Source organism: Rhinolophus ferrumequinum, chromosome 2, assembly GCF_004115265.2.
Source record: "Rhinolophus ferrumequinum isolate MPI-CBG mRhiFer1 chromosome 2, mRhiFer1_v1.p, whole genome shotgun sequence".
Taxonomy (NCBI): domain Eukaryota; kingdom Metazoa; phylum Chordata; class Mammalia; order Chiroptera; family Rhinolophidae; genus Rhinolophus; species Rhinolophus ferrumequinum.
In genome coordinates, this window is record NC_046285.1 from 6,735,300 (window position 1) to 6,751,940 (window position 16,641).

Here is a 16,641-nt window from a genome sequence, read left to right on the forward strand (position 1 = left end):
GGAACAATGTGTTTTTCCAGGACCCAGGTCAAGGAGCTCCAGGTCAAGTTGTCGTTTTCAATCTAGTTGTGGATAGTGCAGCTTACTGGCCCATGTGGGAATCCAACTGGATACCTTGGTGTTATGAGCACCGTGCTCTAACCACTGAGCCAACCAGCCGCCCTAGTCTAGGACTTTTGTTTGTTAGGAGCTTGTTGATTACTGATTCAATTTCATTCATAGTAATAAATCTGTTCAGATTTCATGTTTCTTCTTGATTCAGCCTTGGAAGATTATATGCTTCTAGCAATTTATCAATTTCTTCCAGTTTGTTCAATTTGTTGATGTATAGTTGCTTGTAGTATTTTCTCAAAATATTTTGAATTTCTGTGGTGTTGGTTGTCACTTCTACTCTTTCATTTCTGATTTTGCTTCCTCTCTCTTTTTTTCTTGAAGGCTTGTCAATTTTGTTAATCTTTTCAAAAAGCCAGCTCTTTTAGTTTCATTGATCTTTTGTATTGTTTTATTATTCTCTATTTCATTTATTTCTGCTCTGATCTTTATTCTTTCCTTTCTTGTATTCACTTTGGGCTTTGTTTGCTGTTCTTTTTCCAGTTCACTTAGGTGTAAATTTAGACTGTTTATTTGAGATTTTTCCTGTTTCTTTAGGTAAGCCTGAATTTCCCTCTTAGGAATGGTTTTGGTGTGTCCCATAGATTTTGGGTCATTGTGTTTTCATTGTCTGAAGGTATCTTTTTGTTTCTTCCTTGATCTCATTGTTGACCCATTCATTACTTAGTAGCATATTATTTAGTCTCTATGTGTTTGTGTGCTTTTCAGTTTTCTTTTTTTCCTGTAATTGATTTCTAGTTTTGTACCATTGTGATCAGGGAAGACATTTGATATTATTTCAAACTTCTTAAATTTATTGAGAATTTTTTTGGGTCCTAACATGTGGGATAACATCAAACATAACAACGTTCACATCATAGGAGTACCAGAAGGAAAAGAGAGGGAGCAATGGACCAAGAACCTATTTGAAGAAATAATGAATGAAAACTTTCTTAACTTGGTGAATGAAATAGACATACAAGCCCAGGAATCATAGAGAGTCCCAAACAAGATGAACATTCTTGGAATATGTTCAATGTGCACTTGAAAAGAAGGTATATTCTGCTCCTTTGGTGTGAAATGCTTGAAAAATATCAATTAAATCCATTTGGTCTAGACTCTAGAGTGTCATTTAAGGCTGCTGTTTTCTTGTTGATTTTCTGTCTGGAATATCTGTCCAATGGTGTCAGTGGGGTGTTAAAGTCTCCTACTATGATTATGTTACTGTTCTCTGCCTTTACATTGGACAGTATTTGCTTTATATATGTACATACTCCTATGTTGGGTGCATAAATGTTTACTGTGGTGATGTCCTCTTGTTAGATTGATCCCTTTATTGTGAAGAAATGTCTTTCTTTGACTCTTCTTATAGTCTTTGTTTTAAAGTTTATTTTGTATGATACAAGTATTGCTACCCCCAAATTTTTTTTTTTTTTTTTTTTGGGAAATATCTTTTTCTATCCCTTTACTTTCAATCTTAGGTGGGTCTCTTGTAGATAACATATTCATGGATCTTGTTTTCTTATTCATTCAGCTACCTTACATCTTTTGATTGATGCATTTAATCTGTTTACATTTAAAGTGATTATTGATAGGTACGTATTTATTGCCATTTTATCATTCATATTTTTGATCTTTGTTTGTTTTCTCATTTCTTCTGCTTAAAGGAGTCCTTTTAACATTTATTTTAATACTGGCTTGGTGGTAATGAATCCCTTTAGCTTTTTCTTGTCTGGGAAGCTCTTTATCTCTCCTTCAATTTTAAATGGTAGCTTTGCTAGGTAGAGTAGTCTTAGTTGTAGTCTCTTTTTTTTCATCACTTTGAATATTTCCCTCTACTTTCTTCTGTCCTGCAAAGTTTCTCTTGAGGAAACCAACTGATAATCTTATGGGAACTCCATTGTAAGTAACTAATTTTTTTTCTCTTGCTGATTTTAGGATTCTCTCTTTGTCTTTAACTTTTGCCATTTTAATTATAATGTATCTTGGTGTGGGCCTGTTTGGGTTATCTTGTTTGGAACTCTCTGTGCTTCCTGGGCTTGTATGCCTATTTCTTCTCCAGGCTAGGGAAGTTTCCATTCATTATTTCTTCAAATAGATTCTCAATCCCTTGTTCCCTCTCCTCTCCTTCTGGTGCTCCTATGATGTGAATGTTGTTACATTTGATGTTGTCCCACAGGTCCTTTAAACTATCTTTGTCTTTTATTTTTTAATTCTTTTTTCTTTTTTGTAGTTTTGATTGGGTGTTTTCTGCTACATTGTCTTCTAAACCGCTGATTTGCTTTTCTGCTTCATGTAATCTGCTGTTGATTCCTTCTAGTGTATTCTTCATTTCAATTATTGTATTCCTTATTTCTGACTGGTTCATTTTTATGGTTTCTATGTCCTCTTTATGCTTGCTATCTCTTTGTTGAAATTCTCCCTAAGTCTAATAACCGTTCTTATAACCAGAGTCTCTGGTAGACTGTTTGCCTCCATTTTGTTGAGTTTTATTTCTGGAGGTTTCTGTTGTTCTGTTATTTGGGACCTGTTTCTTTGTTTCCTCATTCTGGCGCTCTCTCTCTCTCTCTCTCTCTCTCTCTCTCTCTCTCTCTCTCTCTCTCTCTCTCTCTCTCTCTCTTTCTTTCTTTCGCTTCTATGTGTTAGGTAGATCTCCTAAGTCTCTCAGTCTTTGCTGGGTGGCCATATGTAGTATGTGTCCTGTGTGGTTCAGTGGCACAGTTTCCCTGATCTCCTGTACATGTGATCCAGGAGTGTCCCTTGAGTGTGTTGGGTGTTCTCATGTTGTAGTTGAGCCTTGATTGCTTTTGGCCCATCAGTGGGTGAGATTGACTCCCAGGCTGACTGGCTGTGAGGATTGGCAATGCCCACAGTTTATGAGCTGCTATGTGGGGGCTGACCCCTCAGAGGAGGCTTTGCCCCCGCAGGCTCTTGTGCCTCTTGAGACCTCCCTTTTTTGTGCTACTTGTGGGGTTGTGTAGTGCTCTGGTGTGGTCTGAAGCTGGCCTCTGTATGTGTTGTTTCTGGTGTCTTTTGGGTGGAGCTCCCGTACAGTCCAATTTCAAGCTTGCCTATGACCTGTGCTGGTAGAAGCTACAAAGCTATATGTTGTTGGTTGCTGCCTGTGCTGGACCTTGAGGCATGTGGGGATGGCCTCACTGTGAACCAAGGCTGGCTTCCACCAGTATTGGGCCTGGGGAAGCTTAGCAAAAGGCTCAGGGCTCCCTAGGCCTATTGCCACCTGCCAGTTGCCCATAAGCTGGCCTCTGTGTGTGTTGTTTCTGGTATCTTTTGAGTGGAGCTCCCATACAGGCCACCCAAAGAGCCTCTGTAGGTACATGAGTTAAGCTGGCTTCTGTATGTGTTGTTTCTGGTGTCTTTTGGGTGGAGCTCCCATGCAGGCCACCCAAAGAGCCTCTGTATGTACATGAGTTGAGCTGGTTGACCTGGTGTTGAGAGTGTCCCCAGTGATGCAGCACTAGTTGGGTGGGTTGGAGTCCCAGGGAGTCATGAGACTTGGCTGGTGGTTTTTACAAAGTTAATGCAGATTCAGTTCTTACACCAGTGCCTGGACTGTGATTACTTCACACATTGCTCCAACAACACTGCAGCCAGCCACTACACCCCTTGGGGCAATGCCTGCCCTGTGACCACTTCTCACAATGCCCTTAGAGCCAGTCACTACTTGCCTCAGGCTTGCAAATTCCCGAGAGCTGCCCAAGAGTGGTTGTGGCATAGGTTTTGGGTTACTGTTTACCATCAAAATCTTCCCAGACCATCGCTGACTGTCCACTGCTATAAAAGACCCCCATGGCTTGTAGGGCAGGATCGGCCCACCAGGCACCCAGAGTGCCACTGGCAATTCAGCTGCAGGGGGGCAGAGTTCAGCTGCAGGGGGGCAGAGTTCTAAGCGGTGTGGTCAGCGGTTTCTACAAAGTCAATGCAGTCTCAGTCTCTGTGCTGGACCCACAACTGCCCTGCAAAAATGCCCTGAGAACACAATGGACAGCCATGACCGTTCTCAGGCATGCAGGTTCCCAAGAGCTGCCCAAGAGACACTGCGGTGCAGGTCTTGAGTTACTGCTCACCAGCAAACATTTCCTGGGCTTCCGTGTGCCATCCACCTGCTGCAAACAGGCTTTTACAGCCTGTAGGGTGGGGCCAGCAGCCCAGTAGTCAAGAGTTTCCCAGGCAATGTAGCATTATCTGCGTGAGGGGTGGGGACCCAGGGCCTCACCAAGGTAGTGTGCATGCATGGATTCCACCAGATCAAAGGGGTCCCACACTTGGTCCTTTGGGGGAGGACTTAACTCTGAAAAGATGGTGTCCTCCTGTAAGCCACACGTGTGTCAGGCTCCACACAGGGCCAACAATGGCTCCTGTCCCTCCAGCTCCTGTCCTGAAGTCACACAACTCAGTCCTTCCCCTCATGTCCGTGGGCCTTCCAAGCTGCCACTCCTCCACCAGAGACCAGGTGAGTGCTGGTGAGTGAGTGAGTCCATGTGCTGTCTCTACAAGAGGGCATCTGGGTTTCCTGCCACCCTCACTCCACCAGCATGGGCAGACAGAGTCCTCACTGATTTTCACAGCCAGATGTCATGAAAACTCCTCTTCTGGGCACAGGACTTCTGAGCTGGGGAGCCCAGTGTGGGTCTGGGACCCCTCCCTCTTCAGGGGGGACCTCTGCCACCAAGTTGTCCCTCTGGGTGTTTAACCGTTATCTGTGGATTTGGGGTCAGCCGGTTTTGCGTCTCTGCCCCTCCTACCAGTCTCAGTTTGGCTTCATCTTTATTTCCTTCATTATAGGGGTTCTGTTCAGCTAAACTTCAGATGATTTTTGAAGTTGATTGTTTTATAATTTATTTGTAATTTTGGTGTGATCCTGGGAGACAGTAGGCATAGCATTTACCTAATCTGCCACCTCGGATCTCTCCCCTGATGCTTTTTTAATATTATTAATCCAGTAACCTTTGTTTTTACTCAGAAACAGATCAAATGGATATACTTGACATAGATCACAAGAATGATAAAGAAATGAAATCAATTTTTAAAAAGGCAATGAAAAGAAGAATAACCACATAAGGTGTATGAATAAGCAATATTTAAGTTCTACATGTAATGGGGTAATATTTCTTTTTTCTTTTTTATCCAGTACATGATGTCTGTCTATAATGTGGTAATATTTCAATCACAGCAATATTAAAAAAATAATTTCGATTATTGAGATTTGTATGTGCTTTGGACAGGCTCATGTTAGCACAAAGTAGATGACTTTGGAAAGTCTTCCTGGCTTTGGCTGGAATTGCTCCTTTTAATTGGAGGGTGTTTTGCATTACCTGATGGAACTTAACTTCTCTATCACTTTTACTAATTAGTGTGTGTCACATTAGCTAGATGGCTTTTGAGCACTTTGAGATACTCTTTATTATCTTAACTGAAAAACATTGTGTTTTATGATATATGCAAAATATGCAAGCTCATATGCTCTTTAAGATGGTGTGAAAGGGCATGGTTTTATTCTACATTAGAGAAAATGGGCTAGTCCTTCTTAAATGTTAACAGGTACAATGAGGATAACAAAATCTACTACAAATAATTCCTTTGGTCAAGTTTGAGAAGCACTAGATTAATCAAAATTCTAAAACGAGACTTTACTACATTTCTCAGAATCTTTACTATATAACGTTTTTTGAGAATCTCTAAGGATGACAGTAGTATGTTTGCTAGTATTATTTTGACCACTGAATTCTTTTCTTGAGGTGCTATTAAGAACTATACTTTGGGAGGTGCTGGACTAAATGATTATTGTGTTTCTTGTCTTCATTTTTAAATGAGGGGAAACAAATTTCATCCAAACCCCAGGATGGCGGATGAGTTTAGAATTTTCTACCACTTTTCCCACCTTATGGTTTATTTCCTTTGGCGACATCCTTGTAAACCTAGCTTACCAGGCAATTTGTAGAGATAAGGGACTGTGGCTCCTGGTTTCTCCCTTTCTTCTTTCTCCCATTTTAAAAGTACAAATTATTCCCATGGGCTAGGTCCAGAAAAATGCTGATATTGTTTTTGAGTGTCTGATCCTGAGTAGCATTTGTGATTTAAAGGACCAAGAGGAAGAGATGACACTCCAAACAGAAGTTGAGACCCACAAGGACAGCCTTGGAACTTTGAAATATTATTTTAGAGGGAAAATTGGAGGCATCCGAAATCATGATGGTGATAATGATGATTATTTACTCCTGGATTTTATCCATCTTCCACCAGAAAGGAGAGAAACAAGAGAGAAAGAAAATCTCAATCGAGAATCCCTTTTTCTTTGTTTGTTTTTGTTTCTATTGTTATAGTCTTCCAGCCTTGACCCTGTTGACATTTTGGGCCAGATAATTCTTTGTTGTAGAGGATTGTCTTGTGCTGCAGGATGTTTAGCAGAATCCCTAACCCCTACCCACCAGATTCCATAGCACCTTATTCCCTACTTGTGATCACCAAAAAGTGTCTGTGGATGTCTTCCAGGGGGCAAAATCACCTCCAGATGAGAACCATTGGTTTTACTGCTTTCCCACCATATTCCCCCCCTTTGGTATGAAAAGATGGATATAGAAAATCAAAGGGCATCATGCTATATGTGTTCATGTGAATAATACTGTAAAAGTGCAAATAAGTTCTAAAGGAATAACAATTCTTTACTGTGCTTTCTGTCTCACTCTGGAAGTATGGAACCACTTTCCAATCTCCTATTAGCTGACTTATTTTTCATCCTTCTGTCCTGACTGAGTGCTATTTCCACTTAAAAGAATATTAGCAAAACATTTACTTTTCATCTTAAAATGTTTAAGAAGGAAATTCCTAAAACTGTGGTTTGAAATATTTCCTGGTTGGTGTAAACTACTTGGAATTAACAAACATTATTCATTTAAATAAAATGAGTAATTGCCAAATATGTTTGTTAAAGCTAAAAACCAAATCAAACGGAATGACATACAGTGCCTTGCTTATTTACATTTTTTGATTCTTTTGGGCTATAAATTCACACCTATTTGTCTGTTTCTATTTCAATAGTGTTCATCTTTCATATTGACATTTGGGTTTCTGTTATAAGACTATGAAGCTGTCCATGATAGTTTAGTAAAGAGAGTACCTGAAAATAAGCTTGGGGTTTTTCAGTACAAATTGAGGCTAAAAATGTGAATTACAAGGTTATTATTTTGATCATTATTTATGTTTACTTTGGTCTTGAGTCTCTAGTATTGAACATTTACTTTTGGAAAGGAACATGATGAATTTTAAAATTTATATCAACTTATACAGGATTTGAGTAACTCTCTGAAAGAAAAAAAAGAGAAATAACTAAAAAGAAAAAGAAGGCATATTTGTCCTGTTAACCAATTAGATTCTCTAAGCTTATATCCATGATGTACTCATGGAATACCTTAACATTTTGACATAGTATATTCTGTTTAATCAATATTCAATTGTATATTTTCTGATTTTAAATAATCTGTCTAGTTATAACATAAGTAGAACAATGAGCCCTGAAGAAAACTATATCTTAATTGCAGGAATATTATTTTCTTTTTGCTTTGTAAAGATTTTTTTTGAGGACAGAGTTTTAAAATGATATGAAATACATTCACCACCCAGTTATTCTTAGTGCTTTTATTAACCTTAAATCATAAAAAGCTTAAAGTCCATTTTTCCATTTTTGAATTTCACAATTTTACATATGATTGCACTTAACTTAATCTTCTTTGTTTTCCTTTTATTAAAAGGTACTTTATTACCTCTGTCAGATTACATTAGAGGATTTTGGTTACATTCTTGCACTAGAGAAACTACAAACTCTATTATAGGCTATGTATTCATGCAGCCACAATGAGCATAATCCTATTTTTATGAAGAGTAAGTAAAAATTAACTTAAAAATACCTTCATGAAATCACCTATATACTATTTAGTCCAATTTAAAAGAATAACTTAAAAGCGCCTTGCAAACATTTAAATCAGGCAATCAGGCACAATCCCTTGCCAGAGGTCAAAAAGATTGCAGTGAAAATCCAAACAGAATATCAATTGGGACCTGACAAGGCAAAGGAAGTGGACGAGTCAAATAAATTTCTTTTTGAATACACATTTGCTCATCTTTGCTCAAGGGTCAAAACAGAATTATTCTGGAACTGAAATGGTGACTATATGACCTGTTGTTTAACACGTGTTTCCAAAATAGTTTATAATCACCAAATTAATCTCAGAATATATTAAAAACCTATTTGCACAAGCTATGCACAAGTAAGAAAGAGAACAGAGCACTTTACCTGTATCGATACAAAGCGCTGCTTAACAAGTATTTGTTTTTGTAGTTATTGTGGCTTTGGGAACAAGTAAATATAAACAGCAGGAAACACAAATACAGAGGCAGCGCTACTGGAGGTTGTCAGAAAGTGGTATGGTAGCTTGAAGAGCTGAGTTTGGCTTGAAATAAGCTTTGTCTCAATATGCATAAGAGGCTTTGGCGCTGTATCAGACCTCTGGGGCAATACACTCAGCGGGACAGGGATTATCCAGTGGTTTACTGCAGTCTCGCTTCCCAATTCATAGAAAACTTGCCTCTCTGTCATACTGTTACGTTAACTCACCAGGTACTGACTTTTTCATCTATTTTTACCTCTTCTAGTATTTTAGGTCTTTTGGCTAAAAAGAGTAGCAGATGTTAATTCTGAAGCTAAAAAAAGAGTATTTAATGAACATGATTGAGAAGATACCAAATTTGACATCTATAGATAGTAATAAGGCATAACCATGGGTAATTTTTCAAGTTGAGTAATACCAATTTTCTGAAATTGATTTTTCTTTTTTTAATTAATGGCCCTACTACAAATGTCCTAAGCACAAATTGACTGTATTTTAATATAACAGCTACTCACTCAAATAACATTCCAAGTGTATTTCTATTCTAACAATGAGATACATTTTTTTCTTTTCTTTCCTTTCTTTTTTTCCCCTTTTTTTGGCTTGACAGGGTTAATTCCATTTAGCTGTGGGAAGACTATGCTGTGGTGGAAACCCCCGTGGTTATTCCAAACGCATGACCATCAAAGAGCCAGATTAGCTGAGTGAGGAGAGAAAGGAAACTGTGCACTTCCTGTCTCTTAATAAAGCTAAGATTACAGAAGTATTTAATAACCATTGTGGGTTTTAATAGGAAATTGTATGAACACTTTTGGTAATTCGCTCAATCTACGGTTACCGTTGAAGATTTTTTTTTTTTTAAAACTAGTTTAGAGATCTAGAAACTGTTGTAAACCCAGGATCCTATTACCCATAGCACTGCCAAGTAATCAACTATAAAGACATTAAAAGTTCTTTTTGGATATCTCATTTGCACTGAGAAGAATGACTTGCACCATGGCTAAAGAAACAACAGCAATTGTTTTATAAGCACTGAGAAGGTAATAAAATGTGGATTCCTTATGTAGGTCCAAAAGTAGCAGCTGGATTTGGCTTTATGAACCATGAAAAATAGTTCCCATCTGGAATTTAATGTTGAATAAAGATGCAACAGCAAGACAGCATTTTACATGAAACATTTTATACATGTCTAGCAAAATTGTTGGTACATTCTAGTTAAAATTAGAAAATAATGATTGACGATCAATGAGTTTGGTATCAAATATTCAAAACTTTCCTAATTTTGGAGTAATGTTTGTTTGGTTCATTTAAAACGTAATAGGCAATAGCAAGTTTATATGTAAATTTTCTTAATAATATAGACTTAGTAGATGTACAATTATAAACATAGTCACTTATTCTAAAGTTTAAAATTTCATTGATAATGATAGTAAATTCTTTTCTTATTGAAAAATGTATGGTGATGTGTACAGTTCATGTAACTAGTATCTGAAGTCACCTGTATAAACTGGAATTTAAGAAGTTATTTTACTATTCTTTTGCTTTCGTAGAGGAATAGTCTCAAATACAAAATAAACGTGTAACCATAAATCGAATTTTAAAAGATTGGGATAATGCTTGTCAACACATTCCAATCTCTCCCTCAATTTATTATGTAAATTGATCAAAATTATTGTTTACCGCCAACTCTTTTTAGTAGATGTTTTGCATTTAGCAAGGACACACATAATTTATCCACTTTTTTTGCAGTTGTTTTGGTCATATTAAAATTGAAAGACTGGGCAGATAAGAAGAATGTTGACAATATTTACAGGATATAATGCATCATTAGATATATGTTAATTCAACTATTTAAGATTTAAACTGAAAGATGCTATTGTTTAGGTTTTTGCAGATTGGTTCTTTAAAACATTAAAATTTTAAGTTACTAAGGTCTCAGTCCTTTTTTTCTTTTTAAAAAATAGCACTTTTAGGTTACTTAATCAATTCAGAAAAAAGGAAGCCTGCTTTAGTATCTCTGTAAATTAAATATTTATTTGTAGCGTAATTTGAGGTTCAATGAAAAATAGAAGTAAGGAAAGATAGAGACAAAGTAGAAGGTGTAAATCTATTAAAATTTATTAAAAATTGACAAAATTTACCAGATAATATTTTCCTAAATTTCCATTTTTCTCCCGTTAAATGCTTATTTCTAAATTCATCTACCAGCATAGAGGGAGGTCAGTAAATTTTAGTAAGTTATTTTTCCAAGTAACTTTTCTTCATGTGGAACATGTTATGTTTACTTTCTTCAAAAATGTTATGTTTTCACACTGGTTATCTATCAGAATTGAGGATAGAGAAAAGAACTAAAGTTTTTAGTATTGTGCCTAGACTTAAGGACTCAATAATGGTAGCTATTAAGACCAAATGGTGAAGTAGCTTTCTATTATAGTATTATCACTTTGTTTGGGAGATTAATAATTAACTTTTAATTATTATTTAATATAAGGTTAAGAACAGTAAGATTCAGGAAGTTAAGGAAATTTTGAAGAGTCAAAACAGAGTAATAGTTGTTGTGTATGAGTTCTGCCTACGAGAAATAAAAAAAAAAAATTACCTGAGAGTTTACACTATATTCTATTTTAATAACTATCCAAAATATCTATTTCTTAGCTTGCTTTTTTCTAAGCTCAAAACTCTACAACTTAAAATATGTAAAATACAAAATATTGCTTCAGGCTCTTTGAAAATCGTATGATTGAAACTTGACAGATAAATGAATATCAGTAATTATGGAGAAATATTATTTTATTTCCCAATATAATCAAAGCACAAATTATTTTTAAAAATGAAAAGAGAAGTATCCTTTCTCTCTTTTTTTTTTTTTTTCACAATCTTCCTTTCGAGAATTGCATTACCTGTGCTTCTAGAGAGATGGGCAAAATGTTTTTTATTCAGCATTTTCTCTCCAAACCTAACCTTGAAGTCTCAGCTGAAATTGTATTATTCCATAAAGCCTTTCTTGATTTTTCCTTTATGGGTCCTCTCACCTTTGGACTTGCAGCACTGAGATTGTCTCGATAATTTCTTAGACAACTATATTTCTATATCTGTATCTATCTATATGACATTGTATATCTATGTATATATGTGATATGTGTGTAGTTTTGAGTTTATATTTTTAATCTTCTGCTCTTTAGATAATCATATAAGTACAATTTGTAATTCCAACTACATTGTAACTTTCTTAAAAGCAGAAACTGTATCTTCACAATTTGATAGCTCATAATTCACAGCTTTATGATAGCATACAATAAATATTTGTTCCTTCTCTATCCATGACAAAGACTCACATCAGTGAATTCCCAGCCAGGGCTGGATATGCCCTTCAGTGGAAATTTGGCAACATTTGGAGACATTTCCTCTTATTAAAATTGGTGGTGGTGAGGTGTTGCAGAGTAGCGGGGTACTGCTGGCATGTCCAGGGATGTCACTAAACATCCACAATGTACGGGATGACCTGCTTGTTTCCCCGTCATATTCTTTCATAAACTCAACAGGTTCTAACCTTCCCATCCGTTTTTTTTTCCTTCTGGAATTTTAGGTCATTTGGAAAAAAAAAAAAAGAAAAGTAAAAAAGGTAGATCCTAAGACAACAAAAAAATTATACAGCTCAAACTTTTGATAGTGCCCAAACTGAGAAACCCTGAATTACATCAAATCCATGGTCACACAGTTAAACAGGAAAAATCCCAAAATACTCTTTTTTCAGAAAACAGAAAATCTTTTTAAAAATCTAAATAATGTATATAATTTTTCCTTTTTACAAAATTTCAGAAAATTCTGTGTAGATTGTGAAATATTGCATTTTTCTTATAGAAATTATATTATCCTTTTTTCCTGAATATTTATTTAATAAGCATATGTTTTATTACATAGATTTCTCCTTTTATCAACTACTTTCTTTTGTGGTTTGAAAGCAAAGAACTTGGAAGAAAAAAGTCAATAGAAAAGTTATAGAAACCATATGTATTTTATTAGGCAGAAAGAAAATAAAAATTGAGGCAGTTTCTTAATTTTGCATATTTGAGGAACGTAACTGATTTCAATATTTTATGTTGAAGTATTTTACCTGCTTTCTCCTCTCCCAGATTGAACTCTATCTATCTTTATTTCTATTGTATGTCTTTTACAAATTTTCAGCAAAGATTCCATTAAATTCAATTGTATTTGGACTGACAGTAAATTTCCAGAAGACAGGTCCACTGGGCCATGTCCCCCCCCCCCCCCCCGGAATCACAACATCTTATGGAAAAGAAGTGTTACCTCCATCTAAGGACTGTGGTTAGTTGAGAGTGCAAAGTGTAGTTCTGAATACAGTATAAGTAGGACATTTTCTCATTTCGTCTTCAGTGGCCTTCTTCCGCACACCGTGAGGCTTTTAGCCAGAGCCCTGGAGAGAGGACCTGCCATGATGGCCTTTGTCCCTCCAGCATAAGAAAGTCTGTTGTTTTTGTAGCACAGTGCAACACGAGGTGGGGAAGGGAAGAGCCATAACAATATTCATCTCTTTGTGAATATTGATGTATTGTGTATCTTGTGTAATTTGAGAAGTGGAAATATCAAGAATCAGCTTCTAAGTTTATCTTTTAAATACCTTCTTACCTTAGTTTTGGGAATATCTTTCATATATCTCCATAAATATAGTTACAGAGAAGTTTTAGTAACAGCAATTTTTTACCAAGGGCCAGGTACAAATTCTATGCCAAGTGTTAACATATTTAAAAACATCCTCCGATTTTTGTTTTTAAAAAGTAAATTGTGAAAGCTGTGGTTTAGTAAACTAAGTATATAATTTGCACTATACAGTAGTTTTAAATTCTTAGGTCTATTTTACACTTTAGTAACATCAATATGTTCTTTGTTGGAGACCAAACTGTTACGAACATATTTATAACTTCAAAGTAATAGACTTGCTCTATATTGAAGCATGTCACTGTTATTAAGAGTCTGTCAACAAAAAACTTTATGTATCTTGTTCCATAATACCATGATTTCAAAGAATACCTTTCAGTTTCTCTGAGAAACAGTCTCAAAAACCAACACGCAAGGGACACATGTATTTAGACCACAAATTTTTATAACAAATGTCCACATCTATTTCTAAAATCCTATTCAGTGTTCTTAGATTAGCTGTCCTCAATTTTCTCTTTTTAGTTTCTTTCTTCCTTTCCTTCTGGAATATTTGTCTGGCACTTTTTATTCTTATGAACACCCACTCATGCTTGGAAAAATAAAATATCATTGCAAAATTATTTAAAATAATTTACTTCTCCTCTTCTCTAGTTATAATTCTATGTACGCTACAAATACACATTAAGTTGCTTTTAAAAATATTTGTCTCCATTTTGAACTTACTCTAAAAGGGAATGACCAATGAATAACTAAAGTGGTGCTTTGAAGTATGGTGGCTATCATTTATCATTCTACTTGGAGAATGAGACTACTGTTAAATTATAAAAAGTAATCCCTTATTGCTCATACACATGGAAATGACTCACTATTTTGCAAATCATCTGTCTTACTTCTAGTGAGTCTGGTTTGGTCCAGTCAAGCAAAACTGTGAATGAAGAAAAAATAATGTGGGCATCCTTAATGCCCAGTGGTGCTAGACTTTCAAAAGGAGTCAGTATTTAGACTGTAGATGCAGAAAAACGTAGATGGTACTTAAAATTATGATATTAGAGTGCGGAGAGATATAATAGATAAATATAGTTCCTTTAAGAAATTTAAAGACACGTAGAGAAAAACTATAGGTAATATATATTAAGCTAACTCCTAAAATTTCCTTTTTGTTTTTATTACCTTCAGGAACTTCCCACTGACTAACTGTCTTTTCTTTTTTACATGTATAACTATCCAACGACCGTATGAATTCTGAGAGCAGGGATTAAATTTCATTCTTTATGTTCCCTGGACAGTGTGACCTGAAGTAACAAGTACAGTCACTGAAATATTCACTGAAACAATCAGAATACATGAAAAACTGTGGAAATACAATGGTTTTGGAAAATCATCACTGAATTTAAAATGTATTTTAATTTTTCTTCAAAGTTACAGAACAGCATAGAAATATTATAACAAACATGCATGTAGCCAACACACAAATATAATGGATGTTTGATGGTTTGCTTCAAATCATTTTTAAAAGTAATTAAAGTTGCTTTTTTACCTTCTTCGATTTTCTTCGCCTCCCTTCCTCCCCATAGGCAATCACTGTTCTGATGTTGATGTGTTTACTTCCTTTTCATGTTTTTAAATACATTTAAGGATACAATCTATAAACAAAATAGTATATTGGTTTTCATGCTTAAAATTTACACCAGTGGTATTATACTGTATGTGTCCTTCTGTATCTGGTAAACTTAAAGTGTATAAAATCTTATCTCATTGTTATTTTAATTTACATTTATATTTCTCTAATTTCTAGTGAGATAGAGCAAAGTGATACAGGGTTATTTGCCCTGTGAACTTTCTCTTTTGTGAATTGCCTATTCACATCCTTTGCCCATTTTTCTACCAAAAAAACCCCTAAGTTATATGCATTGCCTATATCATCTTCCTATATGTTTGTGTATAAATAATTATAGTGTCTTATTGTACAGATATCCTGATTTGAAAGGAGACAAAATTATCAATCTTTTTTTCTGATATGAGATCTTTTTGTTTTATTTAAACACAATTTTATATCATGAGGTCACAAAAATTTTCTTCTTTTCTCATGCAAAAGGTGCATTTAAGTCTTTCCCATCTGAAATATATTTTGATGTATAGAGTGTGTTAGAGATCTTATTTTGTCCCATGTGGATAACCAATTTTTCCTTGAGTAGAACATCCTTGATTCATTACACTGTAATGCTATATGCCCAATTCCCATATATGTGTGGGGCTGTTTTTGGCATCTCAGTCCTGTTTCATTGGCCTATTGATCTATTTGTGCACAAATGTCACATTGTTTTAATGAATATATTATTATATTGTCTCAATATATACTAGAGCACGTTCTACCTTTTTGTATTGGTAATCATTGGCCATTTTACTCTTTTATATGAATTTTATGATAAGCCTATTAAATTAAAAGTTGTTGGTATTTTGATTGGATTTGCATTGATCCACAAATCAATTATGGAGAAAATGGTACCTTGATGCTATTGACTCTTTCCAACTCCAAACATTCTTTATCTCTCTTGTTTTTAAATGCTTTTTTATATCATTCTTTAGAATTTTATAGTTTTATTTATACACACCCCACCCTTCTTTTGTTAGACTTATTTCTAACAGCCTTATTGACTATACTGGTATTGTTAATATTTTTTGTTTGTTTGTTTGTTTTCCCCCCTGGTGTAGAATAGATAGGGGTTAAAGAGTCTGGTTTCTGGATCCAAGTCCCTGAATTCAAATCCTGGCTCTATCACTTACTAGGTATGTCTCAATTTATTTCACTCTAATTTTGGAATAATAGCACATATTCAATGGGTTATCGTAAAGAATAATTGAGATAATCCTTGCTTAGGATATAGAACTTAGTATATTTGAGTTATTAGCACTACTCCAATTTCTTTTAATACTACTCCTTAGTTTTTGCTGTTACAAAGGATAATATTGATTTTTGTATGTTGGTCTGTAGTTACTCTGGTAGTTTCCTGGTAGAAAAGCATATCATCCATAAATAATGACTATTTTATTTTTCTTTTTAAATTCTTATACTCTATTTTTTCTTCTTGTCTTATTGTATCAGCTAGGACCTCTAGTATAATGCTGCATATAAGTGCATTGCTATATCTTTACTTAAACAAATTAGACTTTTAGGGAACATTTATGTTAGTTTTTTCTTTTATTAATGTTTAATTACCATGAAAGTTGTAATCTACTCTTTCTGCTTATTTTAGTTATTTTGGAAACAAAACATGACATGGAACCACATATCAAACTTTCCTTCTGCTTGTAATGTTATTTCTGTCACATTCATCTCCCTAAATCCTACCTATCTTCAAGACCCACTCTCAATGCTGCCTCCTTCATAAAACCAGTGAATTTTTCTAGCTGGAAGTTAGGTTTCCAGTTCCTTATCTCTTAATGCTTCATAAGATTCTCTCTTATTTGT

General features: G+C 35.1%; 1 long non-coding RNA gene across 1 annotated transcript in view; it reads left to right on the forward strand.

Moving 5' to 3' along the window:
- LOC117031974 (uncharacterized) overlaps window positions 1-16,104 on the forward strand; it is a 113,050-nt gene extending 96,946 nt beyond the window's left edge. Inside the window, exon 4 of the long non-coding RNA XR_004424660.1 lies at window positions 15,885-16,104. This is a non-coding gene — a long non-coding RNA (uncharacterized LOC117031974). The remainder of the gene's footprint in view (window positions 1-15,884) is intronic.
- Window positions 16,105-16,641: the final 537 nt, after the last annotated feature.